Below are 12,181 nucleotides of genomic sequence, written 5' to 3' on the forward strand. Positions count from 1 at the left end.
GATTTTATAGGGACAGTCCCGATTATTTGGGTCTTTTTCTTATATAGGCTCCTATTACCCCCCCACCCCATGTCCAGATGTTTCACATTTGCTGTCTGGTCACCCTAGGCACCATGTGCCCTGGTTGTGGCTTTGGGGGGGCAGGGGTGAAGTGGGGGCACAGTACCTGCCCTGGCTGGGGCTGACTGGTGGGGGGTGGTCTGGCAGTGCCCGCGGCTGGGGGAGGCCCCGGCTGCGGCTGGCTGGCGTCGCTGAGAGGGCCCCGGCCGTTTCCTCATCCATCATCGTTAGGGCTCGGGGAGCTGGAAGTGCATTTATCACAGCTGCCAGCAACACAGCCAGAGAGGACAGGGCTCGTTCTCACGCTTCAGGGACCGACACGGCCTGCACCACAGGTATCTGGCTTGGGCAGTGCCCCATGGGCAGGCTGAGCCCAGCCAGTGGGGGGCAGGGCTGTGTCGTCCCCCCACCCACACACACACACCCAGTAGGCCTGACTACCAGCCCCCACTCTAACCACTAGACAGCACACCTTTCCCTGAGCTGGGGATAGAACCCCAGAGTCCTGCCTGACTCCCAGTCCCCACCCAGCTACCAGTACACCACATTCCCTTACAGCAGCAAGGAAAGAACCCAGGAGTCCTGACTCTCCGTCCCCACTGTTCTACCTACTAGCTTCCCCTTCCCAAGCCAGGAGTTGAACCCAGGAGTCCTGGCTCCCAGCTGCCCCCCTGCTCTAACCACTGGACCCCACTGCCCTCCCAGAACCAGACCCCAGGAGTCCTGATTCCCAGCCCCCCTGCTCTAACCCACTAGAGCCCACTCCCCTTCCCAAGCCAGGAGTAGAACCCAGGAGTCCTGGCTCCCAGGCCCCACCCACTAGCCTGTCCTGCATCTCCCTCCCACCAAGGCACCACTCTGACTCGGTTTCCCGGGGGCAGCCTCTCCCTTGCAGCTGCATCTCCTTCCTTCCCCCCACCCCAGCCCTGTACCAATCTCTGCCTTTTGGATCCAACCCCACCCCCCCAACACACACACACACACACACTGTGCAATCACCTCCCTTCTCATCCTCCCTCCCAGCTGTTTCCCTGAATGTCAGCCTGTGCCTGACGGGGCCCATGCATCACAGCCTGTCCCCAGCCAGTGCCTCTGACCTTTTCCCACATGCAAGGAAGGGAAAGCACCCAGGGCCTTGGCTGACTTTTGCAGCTGCTCTCAGCCTCTGGGGACCACCAGCACCATGCAGGAAGGAGCAGGCACCCAGGCGAGCCAGGCCTGGATGAGGGGAAGCACAGGGCGCCAAGATGCAAGAGGCAGGAATACGCCCAAGTGCTTTCATAAAATGTCCTTTAGTTATTAAACTTTGAGGCTCGTTGGAAAGGAGCCGGGTCAAAGGGCCTTCGCCTCCCTGGGTAGGTCCGGGCTGCAATTGGCAGGTGGCATCGCAACTCACGGCGGCATCCATGTGTCAGCTCGCTAAAAATAGCAGCCAAGCTGCAGCTAAGCAGGCAGTGGCCCAGGCTAGCCACCTGCCTCCGTTCCCAGAGTCCCGAGCCCCCTAGCCAGCGCTGTGCCCCATACCGCCGCGGCTTCGCTGCTCCGGGTACTCACGCTGGCTAGTCTGATTGCATGTGCTGCAGTCGCGCCCCAGGATGATTGCAGGGTAGCCCAGCTCCTGTCCTTTATTTTGTGCCAGTGCTGAGCACCATGCCCCAGTACACCACTAGGGGGCGCTGTCTGCAGGAAGCAAGGCGGGAGGGGGGCTCGGAAGGGGGCGCTCTCCCCTTGCAATCAGTGGTGACCCCAATGCCCTAATGTGGCACTAGGGGGCGCTGTGCTGCAGGGAGCAGGGTGGGGGGCTCAGAAGGGGGCACTCTGCCCCCAGAGTCAGTGCTGCCCCCATGCTGCAGTGCTAGGAGGCGCTGTGCTGTGGGGAGCAGGGCGGGGGGCTCAGAAGCGGGCACTCTCCCCTTGCAATCAGTGGTGACCCCCAATGCCCTAATGTGGCACTAGGGGGGGCTGTGCTGTGGGGAGCAGGGCGGGGGACTCAGAAGGGGGTGCTCTGCCCCCAGAGTCAGTGCTGCCCCCAATGCTGCAGTGCTAGGGGGCGCTGTGCTGTGGGGAGCAGGGTGGGGGGCTCAGAAGGGGGCGCTCTGCCCCCAGAGTCAGTGCTGCCCCCAATGCTGCAGTGCTAGGGGGCGCTGTGCTGTGGGGAGCAGGGTGGGGGGCTCAGAAGGGGGCGCTCTGCCCCCAGAGTCAGTGCTGCCCCCAATGCTGCAGTGCTAGGGGGCGCTGTGCTATGGGGAGCAGGATGGGGGGCTCAGAAGGGTGGGGCTCTGTCCCCAGATTCAGTGCTGCCCCCGGTGCTGAATGTCATCAGATGTCACCGGTGTGGTGCTCTGCTCTGTCCGTTGCTGATAGCAGGCGGCTGGGTGCGTGTGTTCCCTCTGCGTGCTGCCCCGGCTCTGCGCAGGTCGCTGGCACACAGCTAGGGTGACCCGACGACTGTCCCGATATTTAGTTGTTTGTCCTGCGTCCCGACCGACGCCATTTGTCCCGATATTTTGGCTCCAGGCTGGAGGAGGACACAGGTGAGCGCTCACCTGGGGTCCCGGGGTGGCTCCCAGGAAACGACCGGCAGCAGGACCCTGCGGCCCCTAGGCACAGGGGCGGCCGGGGGGTCTCTGCGTGCTGCATCTACCACAAGCGCTGGCTCCATTGTGGCCAATGGGAGCTGCGGGTGCGGACAGGGCGCAGACCCCCCCCCCCCGGGTTGCCCCTGACCCTGGGGCACTGCGTGGGACTCACGCCCCCAAGTAAGTCCAGCCCCCACAGCGTCCGGCCAATGGCAGCTGGAGCCAGTGCTTGTGGCGGGCGCAGCAGGCGGAGTGGAGACCCCGCGAGCCAGAGGAACCTGCCAGGTGCTTCCCAGTGGGTGGGAACCGTCCCCCAGGTAAGCAGTTGGGCTGCGGGCAGGGGCCGGGGCCATGCACCCCCAACCCGCAGCTTGCAGCAGGGCTGGAGCAGGGGCCGTGTGCCCCCGACCCGCGGCTTCCTCAGGCTGTGTATCCCCTTCCCCCATGGCTCCAGTGGGGTGGGGGGGGTTGAGCCTGTGGCTGTCTCCCCCCCCCATGTCCCGATATTTTATTCTTGTCATCTGGTCACCCTAGGCACAGCAGACCCCGAGAGAACCCCCAAGGGCCGCAGACTCCGATAAGGCACGAAGGCACCCGGCAGGTTTGTTGCCAGACGAAACACAGTCTGTCGCTTCCCGGATCACACCTCTACAGTTCTCCTAGTACAGATGTGCTCCCTGACAACGGACCGGCTCAGTCAGTGGCGGGATTTAACCACTGCTCCTTAGGCCAGACAAAGACAACCCCTCAGAGCTCCATTTTTATACACAGGTGCAAACGAGTTACACTGCACTCCTGACGTACTGGGGTACAACCCCTCTACGTGTCACGGTGCCGCCTATCACCTTGTCCATGTTGGTTCGAGCAAAACACCCCTGGCCATCATATTATCCTTTTAACCCCGGCTTTAGGGTGGGTCAGCACGTCCCTGTTATCTGTGGGGAATGTGCTCGTGCTGGAGTGTCCTGGTACCATCCTGGCACGTGTTTCCACGTGCCCAGTACCTTTTAGGCATGTGTGTTTTTGCAGCATCCGCCCTCTTCACGCCAGATTCTGTGAGCAGGGCCTGCCTGTTGGTCACAGCTTAACTTTCTTTAATATCAGCAAAGTCTTGACCGTTACTTTAGCTCCGGCCAGGCCTCTGATTCAAGGGTTTATGTTTCAGGATCTCATCTTACTACATTCCCTCACTTTTTGTCTTTTTATGGGGAGGATGTTTTACCCATCGTCCCGGAGCACCCACGGAGGCGGCGCCTGTGCACGGTGGGGTAATGCTGTATATATGTCTCGTTTACAAGCGTCCCCACACTATTTGCATAATGTACCTTAACTGGCTCCTGCACCCATTTAGGGACTGCCAGCGGGAGAGAGACGCTTTTGCCGTCCTCCCGGTCCAATCTTGGACCCCCTATCAAAGGCAGGTGGGATGCGGTTTATGCTTCGTCGCCGTATTTGTTTCAAGATGGCTGTGGGGTTTCATATCCGTGGCCAGTTCTGAAGTTGCAACTGCAACAAACGTTGCTGTACTATCTCGATTACTCTATCGCCGTAGGCCAGGCAAGCAACTGCCAATGAAACATTGTTATTGTTTATGCTGTTGATGAGGGACAGAATGGTAGTATTCAGGTGGCCGAACCCTAGAGCAATCAAATGCGTATTATCCGTTGTGACTGCATGCTGCTCCAGTAATAAACTGCTAATCCCTCCTCCTGTTTTAACTGCTTGGTCTATCCCGTTCGCAATGGTGTTTAATTTTAAATTAAGATTTTCAGTGTCGGCAGAGTTCCATAGGGAGATGCCCAGACCGGCGCCTCCCACCACTGTTCCTAGCAAATCCCTCCTTTCTCTATCATGTTGTAGGGTGATTTGGGAGCCCTTCCAGAATTGGAATTGCATCTCCACTTCCGATTTAAACCAATCCTGACAGTGTCTGGGGCACCGCCTTGGCATGGCCATGCTGGCAAAATCGAGGTTTAGTGGCACGTAGATCCATCCTACGTTCTCTACCATATACTCGGCAGTAGGATGCAGGAAAATTCTGGAGCTTGTACAGTGGGACACTCCCTCCTTGGGGAAATGTCAAGATGTGGAGGAGTGGAAGGAGGCAAAGTTGGGGCTGTTGCCGAACAGGCATCTTCACATACCAGCTCGTGGTAGAGGCATTTGCTGATGCTTGGGGTTATAGACCAAGATATAGTCCCTGTATCTGTCAGGTGAATGTTACGAATGCGAATGGACGCACCCCATCTATCCTGCAAGTCAGTCAACTCCACCCTTTTTACAATTCCATTTAAGTGACTAATCACTATGTCCCCTGCTCGAAACCTGTCCAAGGATATTATATCGGCCTCAAGCTTGTGTGCTTGGACAACACATCCCAGAGTCAGATCCTCCCCCCACCACGCTTGTGAAATATGACTCCACTACTTGATTTGCTGCCGCTAGAACGCGCTTCATTCCTGGAGTGGCTCGTTTTCTTCCCTTACTTTATATATGTTCATGTCCACTTTGTGTCTTAATGTCAGGAGTCTGAATGGAATCTGCGTGAGGGAGTGCTGTAAGAACAAAAACCTGATCACAATTAACAATGTCAACCTTCCAACAGCCTGCGTCCTCTCCCTGTGTCTCTTTACTCAAAGTCAGTTCCTTTTTCAATCCGCCATGGGGCATGATTGACCTCTTGGACAGGACCACGTTGAGTCTACCATCTCCAACAGTCCATCCCCAAGCCATCTGGATAGCAAAGGGTGACACCCTGAGGATGTGTTCCATTGGTCACTTTCCTTCAGTTTCACACCCTAATTCAAAACAGTTCTGGTAGGGTGCACTTGACTGGCTGCATGCCATCCAGTGGAGTTATTAACTGTTTCTGTCCAAAGAGTTCTGGTCACCGAATGCGTTTGGTTGATCTTTTTGACATCGACCACCCCTTTGCCCCTTGGGCCACTCCCAGAATGCCCAACGCGTCCCAGATCCAGGTTGGCATCATAACCTATAAAAATATAAAACAACACTCGCTTCTTTCTCATGGGTAAATGTGTATAATGTAAGTTGGGGGGGGGGGGGTTAAAGCAGAATTGACTCCAAGAAATATATATTAACAATCGAGGCGCAGATGGAGGTTAAAGCTCATAAAATGTATTATTGATTTGGAAGAATCCCATTGTGCTTAACCACTTATCCTGTGTGTTTTTCTTGAAAAAAAAGCACAAAACATGTAATATGCAGCTTAACCCTCGGATTCCTTCAGTTGCGGCATGTCTCCACCGAGGTTGTTCCTCTCTTTCGTACAGAGAGGGGCCTAATTTATCTAAAATGGGCCAAGGACCTAACCACTCTCCTTTGGGAATTTTTGCCTTTGGAGCTGGTTCAATTTTAACCATAACCTGGCTTCCGATTTGCCATTGTTTGATATCACTGCTTTCATCAAATGCCTGATTCGTGTTTTGCTGTTCTGTAGCCTGGTGTGCTGCGGCTGCTCCTTGAACGGTGCCCAACCAATATTTAAAGCCGTTCACCCAGGTGGTGGTTGCCAGTGCTGTCATCGTTTGCCAAGCTGGGGGAGACAGCAGGTTTTCCCAGCCGGGCATAGGTCTCCCAAAGAGTATTTCATAGGGATTAATCCCGTCATGCGGTTTGGACGGCTCCAGATCCTTATCAGAACCCAGGGAAGTACCATGTCCCAATTTGCTTCTACCCATTTGCTAAACCTATCCACGATTACAAACAAATATCTGTTTCCCCTAGGAGTAGTAGGCAAGGGTCCTACGAAATCAACCTGTAAGTGTTGGAGGGGGCCTTTAACGCTTGATGCATTAACTCTCCACGTCTCTTTCTTGTAGCAGGGTCTTGCTTAGCATGCGTTAAACAGCTATGAATACACAGGTGCTGATTCCGTGGGTGCTCCAGGGCTGGTGCACCCACGGGGAAAAATTGGTGGGAGCAGAGCACCCACTGGCAGCTCCCCCGCCCCATCCCCCTGCCCCAGCTCACCTCTGCCTCTGCTCCTCCTCTGCCCCTGAGCGTGCTGTCGTGTCCTGCTTCTCCCCGCTCCCTCCCAGTGCTTGTGCCACGGAACAGCTGTTGCGCGGCGAGCCTGGGAGGGAGGCGGGAGGAGGAGGAATGCAGCGCTCTTGGGGAAGAGGCGGGGCCAGGGTGGGGATTTGGAGAGGGATCCAATAGGGGCAGGGAGGGGGCGGGGTCGAGGCGGGGCAGGGGTGGGGCCAGGGCCAGGAGAGGGCACGACCAAGCACCCACTGGCGCCGACAAAAGCTGGCGCCTATGAATATGCAGGTTTACATCCTCTTTCATTCCAGGCCACCATCCCAGTTTTGTACCTTTTACTGACGCCTCTTCCTGTTTCCGATGCCCTCCCACGATTGAACCATGCCCCCATCCTAAAAGGAGGCGCTGCGTCCGCCGAGGGATTACCAGGACCCGTTCATTTTCTGGTTTTGCCAGAACTAGGTCTCCTGCCACGGGCGTGGGCTCCCACAGTGTTCCAGTGAGTGCTGCTTCCTTTGTCAATTTATCGGCCTGTTCATTTCGCTTTTTCAACTGACCTGTCCTCTTACGGGCTTTTATTATAACCGTCCGGATCCTCTGATACTGCCCTGACAATTTCTCTATTTGCTGCCAGAAGACCTTGTGTTTCATTTCGGATCTGTCCGTTCCTGTAAAGCCTACTACACTGTTCCACCATGGTGGGTAGATGGTGGCTCCCTTGTAAACACAGTCTGAATCAGTTCCTATTATCAGCTCCGTTTGCTGGTTCTTCATTCTGGCTAAACCTTCCAAGACCACTGACACTTCTGCAGATTGTGTCCCTCCTTCGCTCAGTTTGTACTGGAAGAAGCTAACTCTTTGCAGGTTTCCAGTTAAACAAATCCCTGAAAAGCCAGTGACTCGTTTTCCTTCTGTGTAATATGAGCTACCGTCCACAAACCAAATGTTTTTTTTCCAATCACCTGTTCAACTGGGGTTACTTTAAAGACAGGGTGTGCTCTGGATTCCCGTTGGGGTTCACAGACATGTTCTCGACCGCTTACAGTCGATCCCCATCCAGATATTTCAGGTTCTTTAGTGGGACTAATTAAACATTCTCGGATATGAGAGCAAAGACCCATTCAATGGCTTTATCTACGCACACGTCCGTTAGACGGATTTTCCTGACTGAGTAATTTTCCCAGTGCACAGCGACGCTTTACAATCACCTCACTTGCTCCGATAATTGCCTGAGCTTTTTGTAGTGTCCAGCTGGGAGCGACAGCAGTTTGCTCACACATTCCCAGATTGCTTTCTGGACCTGTTAATGCTCTGCTGTAATAAGCAAGGGGTGTCTCCCCAGCACCAGCACCCTGTGTAAGCACACTAACAATACAGAGCGTCTTCACACTGGGGTACAATACAAAGGGGAATTCGTTGCTAGGGGCGGCCAAGGCAGATGCCTCCATTAACCCTTTTTTCAGGCTTTCCCGTGCATTAGTTGCCTCCTCTGTCCAGATCCACTGTGGTCTTTTAAGTACCTCGTACAGGGGACCTGCCTTCTCTGCGTACCCGACCATGAATCCTCTGCAGAAGTCGGTGAGCCCCCAAAAAGACTGCAAAGATTTAGTATCTACCGGCATAGGGAGGTTAACAATACCCTTCCCGCTTTCCTTATCCACAGACCTTCCCCCTGCACTGAGTCGAATTCCACTTCTCTCTGTTTCATCTGGGATGTAGAGGGGTGAAGTTTCAAGCCGTACGCTTGGCAGCTAGTCAGGAACTGCCGCATTAACGCTTCACGTACCTGCTCTGTTTCACTGACTATTAAAATGTCATCTGCGTACTGGACGATCCTCCCCGTTTGCAACAGTCCCTCCTTCTCTAGCATATTTCTTGCTACAGTATGAAATATTACAGGGGCGTCACAGTGCCCCACAGGCAGAACGTTCCAGCAGTATTGCACACCCTGGAACACAAAAGCTGTTCTGTCTTGAGACTCTGGGTTTAAAGATAAACTCCAAAAGCCGTTTGCCACGTCGAGTACTGAGAACCACTTCACGTCAGGGGTTACTGCCTCCAACAATGCTGGGTAAGCAGCCACCGCTGGTGCCCCCGCTTGGCAGTTCTGTCTAAGCCCCGATAGTCGATCGTTAATCTCCATGTTCCACCAGGCTTTTTTACTGGCCAGATTGGTGCCGCGTTAGGCACTGAACACGTTTGAATTAATTTCCGTTTTTCCAGTTCTTCTATAACTTACCTTAAAGATTCTTTTGCTTCCTGAGGTATCGGGTCTTGTTTGATGGATGGGGGTGTGTCTCCTTCTAATGTCACGGAGATTTGTATTTTTCCCATATCTAGGGAGTCCGCTGCCCAGATGGTTTGAATCTCAGCCCACCAGCCTTTCCAGCCTTCTGGCGAAGGAAGGTGGCTGCTTAATCTTTATTGCTTTCACCATCTGAGTAGCAAGTCCCATTGGGATCCGGTTAGCGTCATTCGTTTCTCCCGTTCCAGTGAGAGTTTGTCTCATACACATGTTTGGGAAGTCCAGGATTATTCCCAATCGTCTGCTAGTTTCTTCCCCAATTAGATGTTCTCTCCCTGCACTCGCGCCCTTCTCCTGAATGGTGCGTGCACCAAACTGGAGAGGGAGGGTTTTAACCTCATGTTTGCTTAGTTCCTGATATGCCCCATATTTGTACGGAGCCCACGACTGGACAGACATTAAATACATCTTTTTCTATAGGAATTCCGACCCCCATGTCCAACAGAAAATCTGCAAGCCCATCCCCGACTCGGATGCTTATACGGGGGCGCCCCCAAACTTCTATTGTCATGGGGTGCTGGAAGACGCATTCCGAGTTGCAGGGAGGGCTGGCCTATGCTTCTGAATTACTAGCAATCGGGTCATTCAGTCCAGATGCCAAGATAGTCTCCTTGGCCACCTTCATCACTGCCTTTTCTTCCCCCTTTTGAGATTCCCTTGCCAATCAGACATGCCTGTAGCTGCGCCCGCAGCGTCTCATTCTCTCCTTTGAGATCTAGATTCTTCTGTTTCAAGCGACACCCGGTTCACTGTCTCTATTTACTCCTCTACCTCTGTTCATTCCACTACATCTCCAACCCCAGCCCATGGCGAGAGTATCCAGGACCCTCGGTTTTTATAGAATCATAGAAGATCAGGGTTGGAAGGGACCTCAGGAGGTATCTAGTCCAACCCCCTGCTCAGAGCAGGACCAATCCCCAGACAGATTTTTGCCCCAGATCCCTAAATGGCCCCCCCAAGGATTGAACTCACAACCCTGGATGTAGCAGGCCAATGCTCAAACCACTGAGCTATCCCTTCCACTGTCCTAACTGTGTTCGCAGCTCACTGACAGGAGTTTCTTCCTGCTCTTTAACCGCAGTCTGCACTTTTTCAATCCATTCATTCCAAGGCCCGTCTCTGCCTCCATTCTCACACCAAGCATTCATCCCTCCTAGCGCCCCAGAAGGCAGCGCCTCCAGAACAAGTTGCTTCAAATCCTCGAGCTCAGTATCCCCCGCTGTTAACCTACCATACGTTTGTCTTCTGTCAGCCAGCTCGGCCGGAGCCTCTCCCGGCATTCCTGTCATTCCTTTAAATGCAGCTAATCCACTGGATCACTTAAAACGCTTTCCAGCCACATGTTTAACCATTTGCGTAACAGCATCATCAAAACCGAGGGTCTGACAGTTCAGCGGTCCCAACAGGATTCGGACTAGAATTGGTTCCTGTAACATGTCAGTTCCCACCGCTTTTAACACGTGCGATCATTTATGTAGCCGGGCCATAAACGCACTGAAATTCTCAGAAGGTGTCGAGCCTGGCTGGTAAGCCGCTCGCTCGAGGTGGGTGAGGTGTATCTGTATCGGCACTTGGGTGCCACCATTTCCCTTTCTGCATAATTGCCACGGGGCCCTGGCTGTTTTAAGTCAGTTTCCACCGCATTCCATAACCTCACTGGAGGTGGAACACTAGCTGGCGGGGTAGCGTCAAGGGTAAAGTGGGGCGTAAACGGGGTGTCAGGGTCAGGTTCCGTGGTAGGGTTTTCTCTCCCGTTTTCCCTCCTTTCTCCTGTTTTAACAGGAATTGATCTAGGTTTTGGGGAGGGTTTGTCCAAAACCTGGTTCTCAGCATAAGGTGGCGGTTGGGGTGCAGTGATCCCTGCCCACGGGTCAAGAGAGGATGATCCAGCGGAGTCATTCCACATGTCCCCAGTGCAGCATCCATTCCAGTTGTCCCCTGTTCCAGCTTTTAATTTAGCCACTGTTTCCACTTCTGCCCCCATCCTTGGGAGACTGGAAAAGCACTCGAAGGCTGCTGAGCAACCGGGGACGGTATCTTTCTCTTCTGCAGGTTTGCCACAGCTGTCTCCAATCTTTTGTTTTCCTGCTTTATCTGTTTGAGCAGGTCCTGAGTCCGGACCGCCTGTTGCCCTGTTAAAAGAGCTTGGGCCTTCCAGTGCTCGACTGCCTGGGTTGCTTCTTCCAAGGCTTGAATTATCTCTTCTACTTCCCTGGTTTTTTCCATTACTTGCCTGGCCAGTACGGTGGCGTGTCGTTTAAGCCATGAACATTAATTGCCAAATTCTAGCTTTTTTGCTTTTATTATTATATTTTAGAGCTTCTGTTTCTACCATTGCTTTACAGATGCCAGGCCCTGTTTCCCCATTTTCTTTTTTAAATGCATATGGCCCCTTTCCTGGCAATCCAGCGGGTCCACGAGTTACCAAACTCTGTGGGGATTTGAAGGGAGGGGGTCAGGGGGTTCCCTAGCTCGTGGTTTCCTGTCATGTTAGATCACGGTTGCTACAGCGGGCAGCTCGCTTACTCACCAGATCAGCGGTTGGGGTCACCAGTGTCGTCAGACGTCACCGGTGTGGTGCTCTGCTCTGTCCATTGCTGATAGCAGGCGGCTGGGTGCGTGTGTTCCCTCTGCGTGCTGCCCCGGCTCTGCGCAGGTCGCTGGCACACCAGACCCCGAGAGAAACCCCAAGGGCTGCAGACTCCGATAAGGCACGAAGGCAGACGGCAGGTTTATTGCCAGACGAAACCCAGTCTCTAGCTCCCCAGATCACACCTCTACAGTTCTCCTAGTACAGATGTGCTCCCTGACAATGGATCAGCTCAGTCAGTGGCGGGATTTAACCACTGCCCCCAGGCCAGACAAAGACAACCCCTCAGAGCTCCATTTTTATACACAGGTGCAAACGAGTTACACTTCACTCCTGACGTACTGGGGTACAACCCCTCTACGTGTCACGGTGCCGCCTATCACCTTGTCCATGTTGGTTCGAGCAAAACACCCCTGGCCATCATATTATCCTTTTAACCCCGTCTTTAGGGTGGGTCAGCACGTCCCTGTTATCTGTGGGGAATGTGCTTGTGCTGGAGTGTCCTGGTACCATCCTGGCACATGTTTCCACATGCCCAGTACCTTTTAGGCATGTGTGTTTTTGCAGCATCCGCCCTCTTCATGCCAGATTCTGTGAGCCGAGCCTGCCTCTGGCTCACAGCTTAACTTTGTTTAATATCAG

Source organism: Mauremys reevesii, linkage group 22 (assembly GCF_016161935.1).
Source record: "Mauremys reevesii isolate NIE-2019 linkage group 22, ASM1616193v1, whole genome shotgun sequence".
Lineage (NCBI taxonomy): Eukaryota > Metazoa > Chordata > Testudines > Geoemydidae > Mauremys > Mauremys reevesii.